This window comes from Meriones unguiculatus, chromosome 1 (genome assembly GCF_030254825.1).
Source record: "Meriones unguiculatus strain TT.TT164.6M chromosome 1, Bangor_MerUng_6.1, whole genome shotgun sequence".
Classification (NCBI taxonomy): Eukaryota; Metazoa; Chordata; class Mammalia; order Rodentia; family Muridae; genus Meriones; species Meriones unguiculatus.
The window spans coordinates 106478145-106499848 of record NC_083349.1 but is presented as its reverse complement, the minus strand read 5'-3'; the positions used below and the strand labels follow the sequence as shown (position 1 = coordinate 106499848).

Here is a 21704-nt window from a genome sequence, read left to right as displayed (position 1 = left end):
ATTGAAACTATCTTCTTCTCTCTCTTTCCTTGACTTTATAGGCCATGTGGCGTTTGGGTTACTTGACCTTTCTAATTCTTAGTTTTATAATCTTTAAAATGGTCCCAATCCCAATATTGTAGTCAATACTAAAGAGGATGATACAGATGCTGCTGAGAATAAGTGCATGATAAACTTCTATTATGTGTTAGGAATGATGATGGTGGTCATGAGGGTGATGATAGTAAGGTTGATGATGGTTGTAATGATGGTGGTGCTAACAGTGGTGGTGATAACGATGCTAGACATGAAAATGATGGTGGTGATAAAAGTGTTGATGAATTTGATAGTGATGATGGTGAATATGAAGCTAATAATGGTTATGATGGTGGTAGATGTCATGGTGCTCATGATGGACATGAGGATGGTGGTGACAATGGTGATGACAGAGATAATCACCACTATGGTTTGCATATAAAATGTACCCCTCAGGTTCATGTTAACACTTGATGACTAACTAGTGCCATTGTCTTGAAGGGTTATGGAAATGTTTTAATGGGGCCTAACTGGTAGGCACAGGGTAGATAGCAAGGGTACGGGGGTGAGGTTTTTAGGTTATAGCCCAGCCTGGCTCACCCTCTTTCTGATTCCTTGACTGTGAATATATAATATGCAGTCCCTTCAGACTTTTGCCACTATGGAGCCATACTGCCAAGCCTTCCCAAACATGATGGACTATGTACCTTCAAACTGTGAACCAAAATACATCATTTTCCCTTAAGCTCATACTTGTGTGGTATTTGGTCACAGCAGCAAGACAAGTAACTAAGAGAGCGACGAGACAAATATGAGGGTGACGGTGATAACAATGATGGTTAGAAAGGCGACCATGTAATCTCATCTTCCTTTAGAGTATTCAATGAACGTAGACCTCACCTCTGCTTTGAACTGGCTCTCAGGCTGTACCCTCTGTACAAGAATTTCTTATCTGTGCTTGCATCCTCGGGGGTCCTTGATTTCACACTCTCCTGCACCATCTATCTTCCCAGCGCTCAGAGTAAAAGTCAGGGTCTTCAGGTTAGAAAGCTTAGTGCCAATCCAACCCAGCACATTTATAACCTAAGTAAGTAAGATGAGGCTCATTGGTTTTTTTTTTTTTTTTTTTTTTTTTTTTTAATTTAGGATCACTGTCTTCTTTGGTTCCTTCAGTGTCACATTCATACATCAGAAATACATACCCAGCTTCTTTATCCTGTCCATAAGGTTTATTGGGGTGTTGATTTGGGCCAAAACAGACTGGCACATCAACCCTTTTGTGCTTGCTATTCCTTCACCTAAAGCCGCATATCTCCATAGTTCTGTCACGCTGTTCCTATTGCCTCCACTAACATCGGCTTGTCACAGCTGCCTTTCCTACCCGCCCTCTGCTGTCCTCCCCCAGGCTCTGTGCCCCTCTCACGATTATCGCCACCTGCTCTGTGTCTCTTGGCTTTTCGTCTGCACTCCCTATGGAATGTAAACAGCGTGACAGCAGGAACTTTTCTCTGTTTTGCTCACACTCTATCCCTTTTGCCTCAAATGCTGCCTGGCACGCAGTAGCTGTTAAAGAAATAACTGTTCATTTGACCATTCAGTGGGAAAATCGGTCCGTTGTTTATGGAATGAATTCACAAGGCCTCACGAGGCTCACAACTTCACAGAAATGAAGAGAAAATTAGGTAGATGCTCCCTTCCACCTATATACTGACTTTATTCTTCCATTAGTTTATAAACCAGGACTTAAGGCGACAGAGGTGTTCCGTACATGGCTTGAGAGGAGAACACAGGGGTTGCTCTCCCCTGTGGAAGGACTGGCTGACACACGACCCCTGGGAAGCACAGTGGAGGAAGCGCCCTCTCCTCCTGCTCAGCCCTGGGCTTCTGGATCCTTCTTGATCCAAAGAAGGCATGACCACCAGAGGAGAATGTTAGTGGGCCCACCTGTTTACTACAATCTGTAGGGCCATTATCCCACCCATCCCAACTTGGGACCCAAGCTGAGAAGAGCATTGTTCAGTAAAAAAGGATTGACTGCTATTGTATAGAATCAAAAGCTGTCTCTTTCGTTTTGTTAGATTGCAGGATAAATCAAGCCCACAGCTTTTTGTTTACCAGGAAACCACCTGTTTACCATTTGTAAAGGGACTTGATTGCCTCTGAGAAATATCAGTGTGGAGCAGCAGTATTCTATACATTGTAGAAGACAAAAAGGCACAGAAATCAAAGGAAAGACAAAGGAGAAAGTTAAGGGCTTTGGGGAAATTAGGTCTCCAGGAGACTCACTGAATATAATGGACTAGCACAAATCAGGCCTTGCATTAAGCACACTGTCCACTGTACGTATTAACCTTACAAAACTTCTGCAATTATCTGTATTTTGTACATTAAGACCTAGAAGCTCTAAGGTCATATGACTTGTCTGAGCTTCAATAGGCAACAAACTATAAACTTCAAGCCTAATTTTGTTTGCTAACATTGTTCCTAAGCTAGACTGCTGGACTGTCCTTCTAAGTATTTTTCTAATACAACCTCAGTCAGCTTTGATTTTGATACTATCAGTGGGATTCTGGGTTCCTTCCCAGACTCAGAGGAGAGATACAATCGCCAGATCAGAAAGCGGTAGACGCACCTGTTTCCTTCCATTCTCCTATGCCTACCTCAGTGTAGGAGACAGAGTAGAGCTCTGCCTTCAGAATTAAATGTCACCACTGGGACCAGGTCACTGCTGAGGCCTGGGAAGTTCCCATGTGCTTCCCGTCACTGTGATGAAGGAGTACCCTCTTCGTGGTAATAAGGAGAAAAGCACTCAAAGGACAAGAGCTTTGTTAGCACAGCGGCCACAGGCACAGCAGAATGCATAGCTAGGTGACGAGAGAGCCCTAACACAGGATGACAGCTACCAGATGTAAGCGGAAGGTGACATAGGGCAATAACCCTGGTCAGCAATCCAGGATGTAGAGAGAAAGTTGGGGAGGAGATGGCCCGGAGCTAAAGGCCACATGGAAATAGCAAGGCTGGCTGGGGAGAGGCCTGGCAGCCTTGTAAGCAGGTAGTAGGCATCAACAAGGCTGATGTCTGCAAGCACTAGCCTGCAGGCCCAAGCTCCCTCTGGAAGGGCAGCTCCACCCAGCATTCTTTAACTCTAGAATCACAGGCACATTGAACTCAGAACCAGGACAGTGAGCTCTCCCTTGCTCGGGGCATTAGGGTGGCTGATCCACAAACAGACCGGGCTGTGAGAAATAAAAGACTTCATCCAGAGAACAGAATCCTTCCTCTGACCCACATGCCTGGGTTAGAGAGAATCTGATCAAGGTAATACTCCCTTTTAAAGTGACCCTTCCTTCTCCAAGTGGTATTCACTGACAAGGAGCAAGGTTTACAGAGAGCATATGCCAATACACAGCAACTCCTTTGAGGTGAGATTGGGATGAAAGTATCACTCAAATATCTGTGAACTTGGCTAGGATGGCACTTCACCTCTGCATGTAATCCTCATCTTACCTTTGACTCCACAACTCTCTATGAGATGGAAGTCTGCTTTAAGCTATTCTGTTTTAAGTCCTTACTCTAATGTTTTCTCCTTCCCAAGCCAATCCCATAGTTCCAATTGCAACCTGGGGGCCCTCAAAGGGATGGTCTTCTAGACAATGGTCCATCCAACTTGCCTCAAAGGATGGGAAGCTTGTTTCATCCCTTTTGCCGACAAAGCACAGAGCTACCATTCTTTAAAACAAAGAGAACCTGCCTCTTAACGAGTCAGAAGTATGGTTGCCACACCTAAGTTATTCTTTTATGGAAAACTTTCTCTGCTGTGGCTAGAAGCAACCAGTAAGTTCCCCGTAAAATCTATTGAGAAGCCAAGCTGAAACCACCTGGACTGTTCTGCCAAAGAGAAGAAAGGCCATTTGAATTTTTTCAAAGGGAGGAATTATCACCTCGTTGTTATCTGATGCTAATCCAACTCTATCACCCAAGATGGTTTTCTCTAACAGCCAATGTCCCAGGGCAGGATTAAAGCACATCTCAGAACCCCATCTTGCAAATTTCTTCTACATCTATGTAGGGCTGCTGTCTTGTCAGAAAGAGAATAGGGAAATGCCGTCTTTTCTGCCAGCCTGTCCTTAGAGAGAAGTCTGCCTCATTAACGACAAGGCCACTTAGTCATCTTTCAGAGAAAACCTCCTGGCTATGGTGAGAAGACCCACCTACTCCTGGCCTGCCTGCTCTGTGCTCTTACTGTCTGCCAGGTTCTATCTTGAGCCTGTCTGTGGCCATTTCAGAAGGAGCTGTGATGTAGAAATCACTGGAAAGGGTGATGGGAAAGTCAGGGGATGGTGTCAATCTTCTGGCCTGGGGGAGGAGCAGCCAGAGCCCTACACTCACTGACTTGCTGAGTAACCGCATGGTAGTAATTCTTTTCGGGGGGTCACAGACCCTGTTGAGAAGTAGATGAAAGCTATAGACCCTCTATTTGTGGACCAGAGCCTAAAGCCTTTAACTTAGTGGTTCTCCCCACCCCCCAAGATCTGCCTCCCACCCACTTTGTGTCGTAGACCTCTCCGGAGGTCTACAGAAAGATTGTGAGTTTCAGTATTGAAAGAACAGCCTAAGTGGACTTAGGACTTCATATGCTTAAGAAGGAGGAGAACTGTAGTCTAATTCCATTATATCTAATTGAACACATTTACGCTCCACCTTATATACACTTCAGCTGATTGGGGCTGGAGCTCAGTTGATATTATGTTCTCCTAGCATGCACAAGGTCCTGAGTTTGAGTCCCTAGAACCACACATACTGGTCATGGTGGCACATGCTTACAATCCTAGCACTTAGAAGAAAGAGACAGGACTTCCAACAAATCCAGACAGTTCTGGCTACATAGTGATGTTGAGAACACCCTGAGCTACAAGAGACCTTGTCTCCTAAAATAAAGAAGAGTGCTGAACCACCTTTCAAGGGACACTAAAAGTTCCATGGGACAATTATTTGGAACAAAATGAAGAAATATGGCTTTGTGGCCATTCTTTCACTCTTCCCTTACAGTAAAGCAGTTCTTCTGGGTCCAAAATGTTTGGAACATTTCTGTATTAATAGTCAAAAGGTCCTTTCCACTGCTAATTTACCAGTATTCTAGATACGGCCTGGACAGAGAGATGAGCCAAGGACAGGTGGGTACCTTCATCAAGGGACCTAGTCTTTTTCTTGTTCTTGTACCTGACATGAAACAAGTTAAGAAAGCAAGAGATTATTCAGGCTTATAGTTCAAGGGGTTACAGTTCATTGTGACAAGGAAGGCAGAGAAGAACGTTGAGTTGTCCTGTCACATCGTGTCAGGGCACAGACAGAAAGCAGGGCTGTGCTATAAAACCCACCCTCGGTGACCCACTTCTTCTGCCTCCTAAAGGTTCCACAGCCTTCCAAAACACAGCTACCAGCTAGAACCCACATGTTCAAACACACAAGTCTCTAGGTGGACATTTCACACTAAAACGACAACACAAGCATGCCTTGGATCTTCCCTGCATCCCAAGAGAATAAAGGTCCAGAGTTAACACTGTAGCCACTGGCTCCTGACAAAGGTTCCTGCAAAAGGAGCAAAGTAAAGAAGAAAGCCCTTGTTGGAAAAGGAGGATGTATTCTTCCTGACTTTTGATTGCAAAGTTACCAGTTGAGGGAGCTGAGCCTTGCAAAGTTCCAGGGGCACACTGCTAATGCTCAAGGAAGCAGCGGGCTGCTGCCGCCCCATTCAGTGTCACACTGTGTTACTGGAATTGTTCTGCTAACTTGCTAAATCGCTATAATTAAAACCGGGCTATTATCATTAATTATGATCTTCCCTCTCCTGATTGGCGGCTTGGTGCTTTCACCGAGTTTCAAAGAGCAGGAGTCCTATGCCATAGAGGGAGTAAGGAGGATAAAAGGGCCGGACTGTTCTGACTTTGGAGCAATGGGTGTGATGGCATTGTGGGGCACAGCAAACTTTTGTGTCCACAGGAAGGGCTTCCCTATCTGTTCATCCAGACACAACAGACTCTGACCGCCTTTTTCTTCCTCTGCAGGCTGATCCAGGCTTTACAAAAGATCAGACTTGGAGGGCAGATGAGATTCCAAAGGCAAGGGTGAGAAAAAGGAGTCCTACCCTGTATTTAAGTCTCCATAAAAAGTGTTCCCATTCTCCAGGCTCCTGAGATCCTTTACCTTTTCCAGATCCAAATGAATCATCACCCTCTTGCCATTTCTTTCCCCCTTATCTTAAACTTCCAATTCCTATAATTTCTATTCCCACCAATTAGGAGGAACAATGGAGACTCATTGCCTCAACCCAGATGTCACAGGAGTCCTAGGAGACAGGAACACTATGCATTGCTACACCTGCCTGTCCGCAGCCCCAGCTCTTTAGCAACTCAGAGAATCATGTCCACACCACCACACTGCCACCTGATGTGTTCATGAAACAGTGATCCTCCATGAAACTGCCTAAGACATAATCATGCCTGAGTTTGCCATGAAGCCGATGAAGCTGTAAATGATTTTAAGTTTGAGATTTTTGCTGTACCCTCTTAACAAACCTTGGCTTGAGGAAAAGCACCTTCCAGAACTGTGGTAGTCACACATGAAGTGTGACAGTAAGGATAATAGAACCAGGCATAGACATACACCCTCGGTTTTAGTGCTGCAGGGGATCAGGCAAGAAGATCACAAGTTCAATAGCAGCCTGGGCTGTGCAGTCAGACTCCAGCTCAAAGTACCAAGCAAAAGTAGCTCAATGGTATAGAAGTTACACAGCATGTGCAAGGCCCTAAGATTGACTTCCAGCAACAAAGGAGAGCAGAAGGGAGTGAGAAAGGGAATAAAAGAAAGACAGGGATAGCGAGGAAGGGGAGGAGAAAGAAATAAATGGCGGGAGGAGTGCGGCATAGAGGGGAGGAGCAAGGCAGAGGGGTAGGAGTGGGGCACAGGCAAATAAAAGAAACCTCCAGCAAGTTGCAAATCACCTCCAGCCTGGCCTCCTTCTTTGTGCTTTTCCTTTCCCATCACCTGTCCTTTTTCTTCCTTCTTTCTTTTCCTTCCTTTCTTATATTTATTTGTTTGTATTTCATCTGTATCAGTGTTTGTCTGCATGTCTGTATGTGTACCATGTGTGTGCCTGGTGCCTACTGAAGTCTGAAGAGGGTATTTGGAGCCCCTAGCACTGCAGTCACAGACAGTCGTGAGGCACTGTGTGTGGACTGGGAGGCAAACTCAGGCCTTCCTCTAGAGAATTAAGTGGCCTTAACCACCGAGCTGTCTCCCATTCCAGTGTGCTTTTCAATACCCACATTAAGTCGCCTTCTCCTGATTTCTCAGATGATCAGTCCTGGTCTTTGCCTGGTGATGATGACAAACACATGAAAGTGAGTTCCTGGGGACCATGACTCATCTGCCTCTGCATTCCCCAGAAGTGTCTAACATGAGACCACATTCACAGGGGTGCTTAGTAGAAAATGCTTCATTCAAATTCCTTCCTCTCTTAAAACATGAAAATGGAGTAATTAATGCTCAAACAGGTAAAAGTCTGGATTCAGAACCAGCCACTCCTTCAGGGACATCATGGACAATCTTCATTTAGGACAAAATTACATTTGATACCACTGCCTGACAATCTAGGGCATATGTTCTGGACCTCTCTAGCTACCTGTAAATTAGTCTTTGTCATCCCTTTAATCAAAACGTGGACATGAAGAAAAAAACAAAATAAATAAATAAAAACCTCAGGTGGCACTGGCCATGCCCATTTCCTTCCAGGGAAGAAACAGCCCTTCGGTATATCTGAGGACAAATACTACTCAGCCTCATGCCACCAAAGCCAGAGGAAAAGAGGTAGTCACGTTAGACTGATATTAACTGCCAGAGGATCCATCTTAGACAAGTTCTACAGCCCCTTGATGTTGGTGTCACATTTACCACAGAGGAAGATGACAATTAGCTGATAGAGCACAATGGAACACTGAGTTCAGTGTCTCATGGAGACCTAACAGCAGTCAGTTAAAAAATTCTCATCAGTTTAGCTCTGTACCCCATTGGATTACTTGGTTTGTTGCTATTTCACTTCTTGAGTTCTTTATATATTCTGTATACTAACCCTCTGTTGGATGTAGGGTTGGTGAAGAACTTTTCCCAGTCTGTAGGCTGTCATATTGTTCTGACAACAGCATCCTTTGCTTTGAAGAAACTTTTCAGTTTCAAGAGGTCCCATTTATTAATTGTTGATCTTAGAGCCTGTGCTGTTGGTGTTCTGTTCATGAAGTTGTCTCCTGTGCCAATGAGTTCAAGGCTCTTCCCCACTTTTTCTCCTAACAGATTTAGTGTGTCTGGATTTATGTTGATCCACTTAGACTTGAGCTTTGTGCAGAGGGATAGATTTGGATCTATTTGTATTTCTCTACATGTAGACATCCAGTTAGACCAGCACCATTTGTTGGAGATGCTGTCTTTTTTCCATTGTATGGTTTTGACTTCTTTGTTAAAAATCAAGTATCTTTAGGTGTGTGAATTTATTTATGAATCTTTGATCCAATTCCATTGACCCACCATTCTGTTTCTATGTCAGTACCATGCAGTTTTTATTACCATTGCTCTATAGCACAGCTTGAGATGAGGGATTGGAGATACCTCCAGAAGACCTGTTATTGTACAGGATTGTTTTAGCTATTCTGGGTTTTTTTTTTTTCATTTGAACTTGAGAATTATTCTTTCAAGGTCTGTGAAGAATTGTGTTGGTGTTTTGATGGGGATTGCATTGACTCTGTATATTACTTTTGGTAAGATGGCCACTTTCACTATGTTAATCCTACCAATCCATGAGCATGGGAGATCTTCCATCTTCTGATATCTTCTTCAATTTCTTTCTTTAGAGACTTGAAGCTTTTTTTAATACAACTCTTTCACTTGTTTGGTTAAAGTTACACCAAAATAGAAATCTCAAATAGCTGAGAAACACTTAAAGAAATGCTAGGCATCATTAGTCATCAGGGAAATGCAAATCAAAACGACTCTGAGATTCCATCTTACACCTATCAGAATGGCTTATGTCAAAAAGTCAAGTGACAACACATACTGTGGAGAAAGGAGAACACTCTTCCATTGCTGGCAGGAGTGCAAATTTGCACAACCACTTTGGAAATCAATCTGGTGCTTCCTCAGGAAATTGGGAACAGTTCTACCACAACACCCAATTATACCACTCCTGGGCATATACCCAAAAGATGCCCTACCATACAACAAGGACATTTGCTCAACTATGTTCACAGCAGCTTTATTTGTAATAACCAGAAACTGAAACAACCCAGATGTCCCTTAATAGAAAAATGGATAAAGAAACTGTGGTACCGCTACACAATGGAATACTATTCAGCTTTTAAAAACAAGGATATCATGAAATTTGCAGGCAACTTGATGGATCTGGAAAAGATCATCCTGAGTGAGGTAACCCAGACACAGAAAGACACCCATGGTATATACTCACTTATAAGTGGATATTAGCCATACAATACAGAATAACCATACTATAATCCACAGACCCAAAGAAACTAAGAAACAAGAAGGATCCTAGGGAGAATGCTTAATTCTCATTCAAAAGGGCAAATAGAATTGAAGCTGGATGTGGTTTAAGAGAGGGAACAAGACAGAAGCCTTCCAAGGATGGCCTCTGTAAAACTTCATCCAGCAGAGGACTGAAGTAGGTGCTAAGACTCACAGCCAAACTCTGGGCAGAGCACATGGAGTCTTATGGAAGAGTAGATGATAGAAAGACCAGGAAAGTACAGGTAGGATTAACATAGTAAAAAGGAGACAAACAGAGCCAATAAATCTGGGACTAAGGGCCCCTGAAGAGACTGATGCACCAAGGAAGGACCATGCATGGAGAGAACCCAGGCTCCCTGAGACTGAGTTGCCCAAAGCATCTCAGTCTCCATATAGGTCACCTAGTAAGGGGACCAGGGACTGTCCTTGACATGGATTCTGTTGTCTGGTATTTGATCACTTCCCCAGGGTGAGGCAGCCTTGCCAGGCCACAAAGGAAGAGGATGCAGCCAGTCCTGAAGAGACTTGATAGTCTGGGGTCAGGAAGAAGGGCTTCCCCTTTCTGAAGAGTAGGGAGCAAATTCGGGATGGGGAGAGGAAGTGAGGGTAGAACTGGGAAGAGATGAGAGAGGGCTACAGCCAGGAATGAAATTAATAAATTAATAAAAAGACAAAATATTCTCATCATAAGTTATCCTGTGATGACACAGTTGTAAGGAAAGGAGGGAGACTGCCTCCTCACCTCACCTGCTTTCAGCCTCCCTTGGTGGACCACCACTGTTATTCTGTCCCATGCTTTTCTTGAGCATTTAGTATCACCAGGTATTTTGCTGCCTAATAAACTTTTCTTCTTTTAATTCTATCTCATGGATACTTTTGTCTCTGAAGTGTAGGCAGAGATTGGTGACAATGTTCTTCTGTTTCATGTGGTATGGACCAGGTTCACAAGATGGTTTCACTCATCTGCTTGTTAATTTTATCCAGATGGCTACAAGTCTGGGACCACCAACCAAAGGTGTCTTCATGACTAAAGCAATTATCTTAAGAAACCAAGAGAAAGTGGCATGGTCTTTTCTAACCTATGTTCAGGGTCATGCAGGGTAATTTTTGCTGTACTCTATCGGTAAAAACAGTCACAGCCTACTCAGATACATTCCAGGAGAGAAAAAATAGAGAGCCCATTGACTCTCAATATTGGAGGAAAGGAGAGTCTACTTTGCTAAACAGCGACCTTGGGATCCTTATATAGACCCTGGTTCCATAGGTCCAGGGTTGGGTCAGGGCTTCTACACTTCAAGCAACTCCTGAGACATTGGTATAAACATTTTATTAAGCACATTTTAAATAAGGAAGCATTTTGCTAAGCTATCATTCTCAATCTTCCATTGCAAAAAAAAAAAAAAAAATCCTGTCTCTTACTCTTTCTATTGGTTTTCTTATTCTCTGGACACTTCATTTAATTTAAAGTTGAGGCAGCCAATCTTTTCTCACCCTTACAGGAAGGGCTGCTATGTTCAAAGACCTTTATTTCAAAAAACATCTCTCTGTGTTTAGTTTTCACTAGGGAGTTCCAAAATGGCTACAGGGGAAACCTTTGGCAAATGAGGATGTCAGGTCAGGCAATCAGAAAGCCTCTGGGTACTTTTCCCCACCAATATCCACTTTAGGTAGACACTGAGTCCAAAACAGATAGCTGTGAAAAGGAGACACACTACAGGTTTAGAGACAGCATCTGTGCCTCAGGTGACATCTCGGCTAGTGACTAACCAATAAATATTGATGCTGGTTTTCTGGTAATAAAATGTAGCTATCATCATTATTCCCAGGTATGAAGGGTTGGGCCTGGGGACATTGAGCACATGGGTTAATTTATTCATTTGTTTTATAAAAATGTGTCCTTTGTTTGAACTAATCATCAGTGTTAATGCAACTTTTCTTACTAACATTTATGTGCCTCTTTGAGGAATTACACAACCCCGACCAGGGGCTGAGGGGCTAGAGCTCTCTCGGTGCAACATGGCAGCTCAGCGAAACTTCCCAGGTGTTATAAACCACTCTCCTAATAAAAGCCAAAAAACAAGCAGGCTTTGCCCTCAGCTTCTGCCACTCAGCTTCTGAATCACCCTCACAACACAGAGGCTCACACTAGCAGTGGTCTTGAAATCTATACTGCAATTTACCTGAAAGAAATCATTAAGCCTTCCCTTCGGTGTGCCTAATTAGCTCTCCTGCACTCTAATTTCATGGGAATCAAACCTAAGGTGTCTGTGAATTCCTAATAATTTTGCCCCAAAGAGCTCCCTTTTACCCACAGTTTTTGAGACTTTTACCCTCCATTCAAAAACCACTTTGAAAATACATGATTCTAAAGGGGCCTCTTCATGATCAGAACATCATTCTGCTAAGTATGGCTGCACATGCTCAAGAAGCAGCGGCTGGAGGATCAGGAGTTCAAGGCTATCCTTGGCTACATAGCAAGTTTAAAGGCACCCTGAATGGCATAAAACCCTACCTTAAAAACAAACCAAAGAAAAAAAAGGCGAAGGGTGAGGCAGGGGGAAGGGTAGGGAAGAAAGAAAGGAGACAGCCATTTCTGTAGAATTTGGCTATCTGACTTCCAGTTTCTGGAAACTTACTGTTGGTACAAAAGTAGATTTACATACTATTTGTTTTGATTGAAAAGTGCCGAGTGAATTCCTAAGGACGGTCTCAATAGATCAAACCAATAAAATGTGAGTAGTTATAGTTGAACTAAAGATGGAGACACCCACATCTCTAGCCTGTCTGAAGACTAATGGGCAGGGGTTAATTTGAACCGAAAGATAACTTTGAATAGAAAATGAGTTTTGTGGCCTCCTTCCTGAAAGTTCTGTCTCCTTTTTTTTTTTCCTCATTAACATTTTAAAGCCCTGAATGGAACAAAATGTTTCCAGAGCCTTACAATGGCTTCTTTGCAGAAGGAAGAGAGAAAAATTGGAAGGAGATAATAGAGAGAATAAAAACCGGGCAGAGACAGCTGGGGGAGGTGGGCAGGGACCCTGCTAAGTGTGGGCTGAGTCTTTTCACCTCGCTATGACCTGGCTTGTTAGAAGAAAAGAACAAGCAGCTCCTGCAGACTGTGTTGTGAAAACAAGCTGATAAAACAAGACAGCGGGACACTTACAATACGTTACAGAAAAATGCTAGGAGAAAAAGACCAAAAAGAAAAAAAAAAAAAAAAAAAGCATGTCCAGAAGCTTCTAGTCTCCTAAACAAGTAACTCCAGGCCATTCATACTTTCAGCTGAGTACCGATTATCTGCAAACAGGAGAAAGACAAGCTGTTCCCTGTCTTTTAGCAGACATTCATTGTGATCAAGACTCCATGAGCCATGCCCTCTGCCCCACTGCATTTCGGCTTAGCTGTTTATGAAAGTAGTCAGGCTGTTATGTCATTAGAAGAGGACTGTGTCTTACAGTTGGCTCTAGACCTAAGCAAAGGAGCCCGAATGTGTAGATTCCTAAGGATTGTGTCTACCTGTTGGTTCTTAACCTAGGTAAACAAACCTGACCATGTAGATCCCTGAATGCCTTTGGTAGAAACCTGCATTTCCACAAATTTTCTAGATTCTTCTTTCCTTCCTTCCTTCCTTCCTCCCTTCCTCCCTCTCTTCTTTCCTTTCTTTCTTTTGTTCATTTTTTCTTTTATTCTTTCTTCTTTTCTATATGTGTATACATGTATGTATATATTAATATACATATACTATTATGTAGGTATACATGTGTGCATGTATGTGTAAAGGCTAGATCTCAACCTCATTCCTCAGACATATCCTCCACCTTCATTTCTGAGAGGGTCTCTCACTGGCCTACAGCTCACCCAGTCTGGATGGCCAGCAAGCTCCATAGATCTCTCTGTCTCTACCTCTCCAGCAGTGGGATGAGAAGCATGAACCATGACACCGGATGCTGAGGACCTCAACTCAGGTCCTCAAGCTTTAACAGCAACCTCCCCAGGGCCCTGTGCGCTAGAGGGACTTCTAGTCCTGCAATGTCTTCTACCATACACCTGTCATATCATGCTATCCAAAAGTTCTTGGTGGGTGGAGACTCATCTTCCTCAAAAAAGTGAAAATTCATTCAGGTGAACTCTAAGCATGCCTTGTAGCCCTTGTAGTAGACATTTTAAAGGGAAAGGATAAGAGAAATGAGCACCCTGGGATAAGAGAAGATGAAGAGATGTTGAGTGGCAATTGTCCATTTGTAATAATAGGAGTAATAAGCCTTAAATGAACACGATGTTGGGATTAACTCTTAAGTACATTAGCGAGTTTCAGACCAAGTATTTCAGGCACACCTCCTATCCATTTGTCCCATCATTATGGCCACAGACCATAGGAACTAGAAATGGCCTTAGAGATCCCTCTACCATGACTCAATTTTAAATGGACAAATCTAAGGCCCATAAAGAACATCTTATGGTTCTGTGGAGAATCGTAAGAACTCTAAGAAGGTCCTGAATGCTTTTGCTACCTGATACAGTGGTAGCATTTTCATCCAGCTGCTTGAGGAGACACTGGCTTGTTATCAGTCCAGATTCAATGTTGCCTAATGTTGGTACCAAGCCTTAGGCAAAGGCTCAAATGGAACTCTGCCTGAGAGAAGAGGGACAGAGAGCATTTGGGCACAGCTATCCCAACATCCTGCTCTGCTCTACTCTATACAATAAGGCCAAAGGATGATATATCAAAAGCTTGCTCTCTGAGCCTGTTTCCATTGTTTCAGGAAACTGGTTTGATTAGTGTTAACCTGCCCCTGTCACATGGCTCTCTACCTACAGCCGTGTTTGAGTGGAACTCTTGAGGTAAACTCTCTTACTGTCCTGTAAATTTGCAGTCTCTCCCCACAATCACCTCCCACAGCAGAATGTTCTTTGCTGTCTTCCTGACCTTGGCTTTGGCCTCGAAGCTTTTTCCAACATGGATGTGTGCAGATGAGACAAGGGAGCCATATCCCATGCAGAGACCCTCTGAACTTTATTGCACTGGTTTCCTTCGCCATATGATGCTCAGACTTAGGAAGACTAGGGAGATAACTAAGTTGGGAAAAACACTTGCCATGTAACCCTGAGGACCTGAGTTCAAATCTCCAGAACACACATAAGAGCTGGACAAATAGTTCACATGTCTGCAAGTCTAACATGTCTATGGTAAAACAGAAGGTAGAGATGGGAATCCCCAGAAGATCACAGTCCAGCGAAGCACGTGTGATAGTAAAACAATAGAGACCGGTCTCAAAATAAGGTAAAAGGCAAGGACTGAGATCAGAGCTTTTGCTCTGACTTCCACATGCATGCAGGGGTAGGAATATCAGCACTCACACACATGAATGTATGCACACACAGAGATCAACCGATCAAACAGCCATCAGTCAAACAATCAATAAAATCCATTAAAATAAAAAAAAAAAAAATATATATATATATATATATATATATATATATATATATATATATATATAGGTGTTACTCTTCTCTGACACACAGAATGAGGGAAGCATAAAGCAGATAGAAACCTGACTGCCCAGAGGGCGGCAACAGCTTTCTCACAGCACCAGCCATAAATAAGCAATACCTGAAACTACCGATGAACATCAAGCATTTGACCATCCATGCAACACAACCGTGTGGAAACGCTGTGCCACGCGCTTCCTCTGTTGGATGGTGAGGAATGAGCTGGAGGACCAGCCCTGACTATCCACCCTGCACAGACTCTGCGCTGAAAGCTATACCACAAGAGCAGATCACTTGATCTAGACAATGAGTAATTACCGACCTATTGTTGTCTCCCTTTTACAGATGAGAGAGCTGAGGCTGAGGAAACCCAGAGGGAGGCTAAGAACTGCAAAGGTTGATTGCATGACTGACAGGTGGCAGAAATAGGACTTGGAAACAGCCCATCCTCACCAGCCAGTGTCCAGGTGGCCTTTGTGTACATTAACGGAATTAGAAGTGCCCTCTGCCCTTCTTCACATACATTGTACTTCATTGCATATCTTTTTTTCCTTTAAATGAGCTCTGGGGAGCAGCAAGTGACTTGTAAATCTTTCTTAATATAGTTTTTTATTTATTACAGTTTATTCACTTTGTATCCCAGCTGTATCCCCACCCTTGTCCCCTCCTAATCCCGCCCTTCCTTCCTCATCTCCTCCCATGCCCCTCCCCCAGTCCACTGATAGTGGAGGACCTCTTCCGCTTCCATCTGACCCTAGCCTATCAGGTCTCTTCTGGACTGTCTTTCATAGTCTTTCTCTGTGGTCTAGTCAGGCTGCTCCTCCCTCAAGGGGAGTTGATCAAAGAGCCAGCCACTGAGTTCATGTCAGAGACAGCCCCTGCTCCCCTTACTAGGAAGCCCATTTGGAGACTGAGTTGCCACAGGCTACCTCTATGCAGGGGTCCAGGTTATTTCCATGCATGGTCCTTCGTTGGAGTATCAGTTTCAGAAAAGACCGCCTTTGCCCAGATTTTTTGGTTCTGTTGTTCTCCTTGTGGAGCTCCAGACTCTTCCAGGTCTTGTAAATCTTAGAATGTTCGAAGTGCCCACAAGTCCATTTTGAAGACTCTGTTGCATTTTTGAGCCATTCTACAGTTGATACAGTCAAATCCATTGTCCACAGTCCAGCTGACCCTGTTTTATAAACTCCTAGGGCACAACAGTGCCTTCCAGTGACCATTACACTTCCTCCCTTGATTTACTGCCTCATCTATTCTGAGTCACAACTAATACGCCATTGTTGTCTCTGCTGTCTGACAGCTTTGAAGATTTTTCTCAGGCCATAGCATCTGAGTATTTCCACCCTTACCCTTCCCTAGCCCTGGGATTTCAGCTACTTTCCATTCAGAAAAAGACTGCTCCATTTATCCCCAGCTTCATGGGCCTTTTTACATTTATCTCCCGCTCAGCTGCCTTCCTGATCAGGTATTTAAAGATAAGCCCATCTGCTTCTGACCAGTGACCCTGCTCCTTGTTCTCGTTGCTCTGAGTGTCTCTCTTGCAGGCTCAGTATCATTTTATATGTTTGCAGGCTTCCAATTCACTCCATTATTCTTTCCCTCTTATCAAATGAAGATAATGGATGCAGAACGTCCTGAGAAACCATAAAGAGGTATATAAATATTAGTTATTTTCGAGGTTGTTTTTGTTGTCACTAACAACCTCCTGAGTTGGAGTAGCTGATTTCACTGTGGCAAATGTTAACTCTCAGTGCTAGGAAGGTTCCAACATGCATTCTCAGCTTCAAAGACACCAAGTGCCAGGGACTATGCTCTCTACAGGTCTGAATTCTCTATCATGCAGTCATGCCCATTATAAGCAGATTGGCGTATGGGCTGCAACACAACCAGTAATGTAGGTTTCTTTCCGTGACCTCTATAATGACAAGAATCTACTGACTTAAATGAGTAGAACTTTTTAAATGTCAGAAGCAGAATCTGAAGAAATTTGTTTGCATGATAAAAAGCACGAGGCTGAGAGCTGGATTCAAATCCCAGCCCAGCCTTTACAAGATTAATAGCCTCAATCAAAGTAGCCTCTGCCCCCTCCTTTTCCCTTGAACTGGTTGGAGTCTAACTTCAAGTATCCCATAAAAACCCTAAGGGCAGTGCCTGGCTCATGGCAGTCCTCCAATAAAAAGGAGTGACTAATAACAATTAAGAAAAAAATAAATGGAGGACTAGAAGGTATTTCAAACACTTTGGACAATCCTACATTTTCAAATTCAAAGTGATGTCAAGGATCCAGGGAACACAGATGCCCTGTTTTGCACATGCTGGGACACAGCCACATCTCTCCTGTGGCTGTGCTGGTGGCTGTCATCAAAGTCAAGGGAAGAAGAACAATATGAGGGCTGGGAGTCTGGGAGTCTGGAAGTGCAGGCTCCAGTTCCATCAGAATCAGTAAGACCCTTGGGCATGTGATAACCTCCTTAAGCCTCTGCGAAATGGTACACCAGTGACATTACCCTCCCTCAAAGGCTCGTTGGTAGGGACCTATGCTAAGCCAAGGTTAAGCTGGATGATGATGCTTAGCTCATAAAATTATCAATAACGGAGCTGAAAGACCAGCAAGAGGCCAAGTGGCATGACTTCTAATCCAGGGCACTTTCCTTCTATTTCAGAAAAATAAGATTTACAAATCAAGGTGAAAGGATCGTATTGATGTTGCATTTGTACTCCTAAGCATCTTTTGAAAGGCAATATTTTATTTGACTCCCTTTCAATTCTCAAACATCTTGCTTTTATATTAGGGAGAAAACAACAATAACAATACACACGCACACAATCTGCATCAAATATACTGTGGGGGGAGGTCAATGTTTCTCTATAGAAATACAGATTTATTTAGTTATCAAGGAGAACTATATATACCTACCATTTGCATCTATAGTGAAACCTTGATATGTCCTATTCTGTGTTCACACATACTAACAGGTGCCATCATTACCCATAATGCATTTTTGAATCAAGTCTTAAAATTTAATGTAGCTTTTATGGCTGGGGATGGGCAAGACTTCAGTACGGAAGTTACTGAAGTACACCCAAGGGCCACTGGTTGATTCTAATTCTCGTAGATGATTTAAAGCCTTAATTAGCTCTCGACATTATTTCTTGGGACAGCCTCCTTGTTGGCATTTTGCACCGAGTATGGGTGACATCAGAAAGCAGGCAGAAATGGGGATTCCATTAGAAAATCTTTTTTCATTCTGAAAGACACCAGAAGTGAACAGGGTTAAAAGATAACGCTTTCCTTTAAAAAAGGAATGGGCTGTGAGTTGAAAGTTATTAAGACTGAATGGTTTGGCAAGGAGACAAGAATGGAGAATGGAAGCAGGAATGGGTGGCTCCCAGGATCCTGGTGGGGCTGTGAGCTAGTTACACTACAGCCTGGCTCTGCTCTGTTCTGGTATCTTCACAGACACACTGCATAAGTGATTAAATAACGTAGAAAAGAATCCACGGGCTTTGTAAATGAGTGTTGCTTCATTGGCTATAGTTTCTTATTTTATTCTTTCTCCATAATATTTGCATTTTAATAGTCTTTTTAGTAGCTTAATTTGGGGCATACTTAGCCATCTCAATTCACCAATTAATTGTGAACCTCAGTCTGGTCAATTACCAGCTTATCAGCTGGCCATCAGTTCCCCTAAGCCATTTTTCTTTTGGCCAAATGGGGTTCTTGGAAAAGAGGGCCACAGGAGTGATGCTGCGGTGATCTCTCAGTGACTAAAGAAAAGACATTTCCCCTGGGTATGGGTTTGCCTCTTTTTCTGGCCTTACATGAATATCTCTGGAGCAATTTGTTTTGGTGCCAGAATGTTCTAACATGTGTATCTGCATTCTGAAGAGATGCTTACTAAATGTTACCATAGGGTATCTGCATCCTAAAGAAAGGAATTCTTCCTATAGGGCTCATAAACAGTTTTGTTCAGTGGAGGAGGAAGAGTGGTGGTGGGAAAACAGGTAGATGCAGGGAGTTGGGACAAGGCATGATGGACTCACAGGCTCTTCCCAGTACAAGGCAGGGTAGGCAAGCTTTCTACTTATTATTTATTATTAATTACTATTATTAATTGCTATTATTATTTCTCTCTTTTTATTTTTTTATTTTGAGACAAGGTTCTGCTAAAATATCCAGGCTGGCCTCAAACTCAGTCTGTAGCCCAGGCAGGCCTTAAACTTGCCATCCCTCTACCTTGGCCTCCAGAGTAGCTGGTATTATATGTCTGAGCCACAAGACCTGTCTTGAAAAGCTCTCATGAAGTATGAGGTCACAAGCTCTTACACAGAATGGGCTAACAAGCTCTTTCCAGGCAGAGGCTTACTGTTCATGCGGAACACCAAAAAGGGCATGGGTGTCCGTAAAGAAGGACGGGGTAATACAGGGAAGACATCTCAGGAGAGTTTGAAACTTCACATGAGCATAAAGCACAGAGAGCTTTTCCCAAGCTGAAAAGGGAGCAAAAGGAAACTTCACCCCCAAGAAGGAGACAAGAGGGAATGCCTTCCTACACCACAGAAGAGGGTGAACTGGGTGTTGTCACAGACCGAATCGTGTTGCCCCGGTTCATCAGTTCAAAGCCTGATCCTCCATGTAAGTGTGTGTGGCGATTAGACCTTTGGAGTCATAATTAAGGTGAAGTGTTAGGGTCCTCGTAAAAAGACATATTAGTGACACTTGTGGGAGGAGAAAAGGCCACGGAAGGACACCGTGCTAAGGCAGGCATCTGCAAGACAAGGAGAGAGGCCTAGGGAGAAATAAACCCTCTAGCACGTTGATCTTGGAATCTCAGCATCAAGAAAATAAGTATTTGTTGCTTAAGCCACCCATTCGGTCACATTTTATTATGCTAGCTGTGCCAAGCTAATACACTTGTTCTCTAGGGAACATACTGTTTACTCCTAGCTCTCCTGTGAAGAATAAAAACCAGCTGTAGGTAGTCAGTGTACGATCATTGTTACACCAAAAACAATGGGTTTCTATAAGTCCTATGTCAATGCATAGAAAAATTTGGGAGAGCAATCCACAAGTAATTAATAGCAGCTACCACTAAAGAAGGGAGGAGGAGCCTAGAGGATGTTCTGGAGAAAAGGAAACTTAAGGATAGATAAGCATCTGTCAGTATGGGGACATGAGTTCAGGACCCAGAACCCATGTGAATAAAGCTTTGCCTGAGGGTACGAGGTGCAGTCCAAACACTGGGAAGGCAGTTGGAGTTCAGTGTTAGCCAGCCTAGCTTTATTTGCTGAATTCTTTGTCTTATAAAAATAAAATTAAAATAAGGTAAATGGTACTTGAGGAAGAACACTCACGGTTGTCCTCTGGCTACACGTATGGACACACACACACAAAGTAAGGAAAGAATATACATTCACATATCACTTGCAATAAAACTTAAATTTTAAAAGTGTTTGGAAACAGGAAGTGAGTCTTGTATTTCTTCTGTCCTCCCTACATACCCAGGCCATTAATGTGGGCAGCATAGGTAGTAAGAGAGGTGGAGGGCCTCTGAAAATATGCTTCCTCCTGAGACTCTTACAGGTGGTTCTGGTAGCAGCAGCAGCAGCAGCAACATGATCATGTTAGGTGTGCATGACTCAAGCTTAGACATGTCCCTTCCCAGTTACCCTGGGATTTGCTGATAAAATCTCTCCTCATTCTGTACCTATGGCTTCTTATCTCACTGTGTATCCCAGTTCTATTCCCACAGCCTTCTGCTTCTCTCGGAGGGAAGCTTGCCCTTCTATAGTCTCTCCTTGTAGATCAAGTCTCTCCTTCCCTCCTGCTCCCTTCCCTGGGAAGCAAATGCCTACCTCTCAGTCTGTGTTTTCTTGCCAAGCAGCATCTGGGGAAAAAGACCCCCAATTGCCTCTAGCCAGGTGGGTATATTTGTACTCAAGAGAAATGGAGGGATAAAAAGAAAGAAGATAAACCAAGATAGACCCCAAAAAAGAATCAAGAAATTAAGAGACAATAAGTTTAAAGAACGGGAAAGAGGGAGACAAAGCTAGGAATTAAAAATAAAATAAAATAAAATAAAATAAAATAAAATAAAATAAAATAAAATAAAATAAAGCAGGAGAGGACAAGAAGGAAAACTAAGAGACGGAAAAAAACAAGAGCCGTTTTCTACATTGTGGGCTCTCCACCACATGATCTCAGGGAATCCCTTCCCATCACCTTCCCCAGCCTTAAAGATACCCGTTTCCCACTGCCAGGAGGACAGCACAGAAACACCATGAGTGGATCTCCATTCCTCCCACGAGATCTTAAGTTTAGAAAGCAGGATCAGCCACACATCTGAGCGAAAGAGAAAAGGGTTTCTTTGAGACCGATCAAATGCAATTAAGGCAGAGTGTCCAACCCATGCACCTTTGATGAACCTTAATCTGAAGAGAAATGATTGGTGATTAAGAATTAGATGAGGTGACTAATTATATCAAGAATCTGCTTTCGAAGAAATCTCAGCACCAGAGAAAATGCTGATAAAAAACAATCATGGCTGTAATGGTCCCTTTTAAGGAGAATAATTAACCTGTAATAACAATTTTGGCCTCAACTTAAGCCCTGTAAAATAATCCTTTTT

At 43.1% G+C, this 21704-nt stretch overlaps 1 protein-coding gene across 1 annotated transcript in view; it reads right to left on the bottom strand.

The window, feature by feature from the left end:
- Positions 1-21704, bottom strand: part of Alk (ALK receptor tyrosine kinase) — a 703407-nt gene that overhangs the window by 655520 nt on the left and 26183 nt on the right. The window lies entirely within an intron of this gene.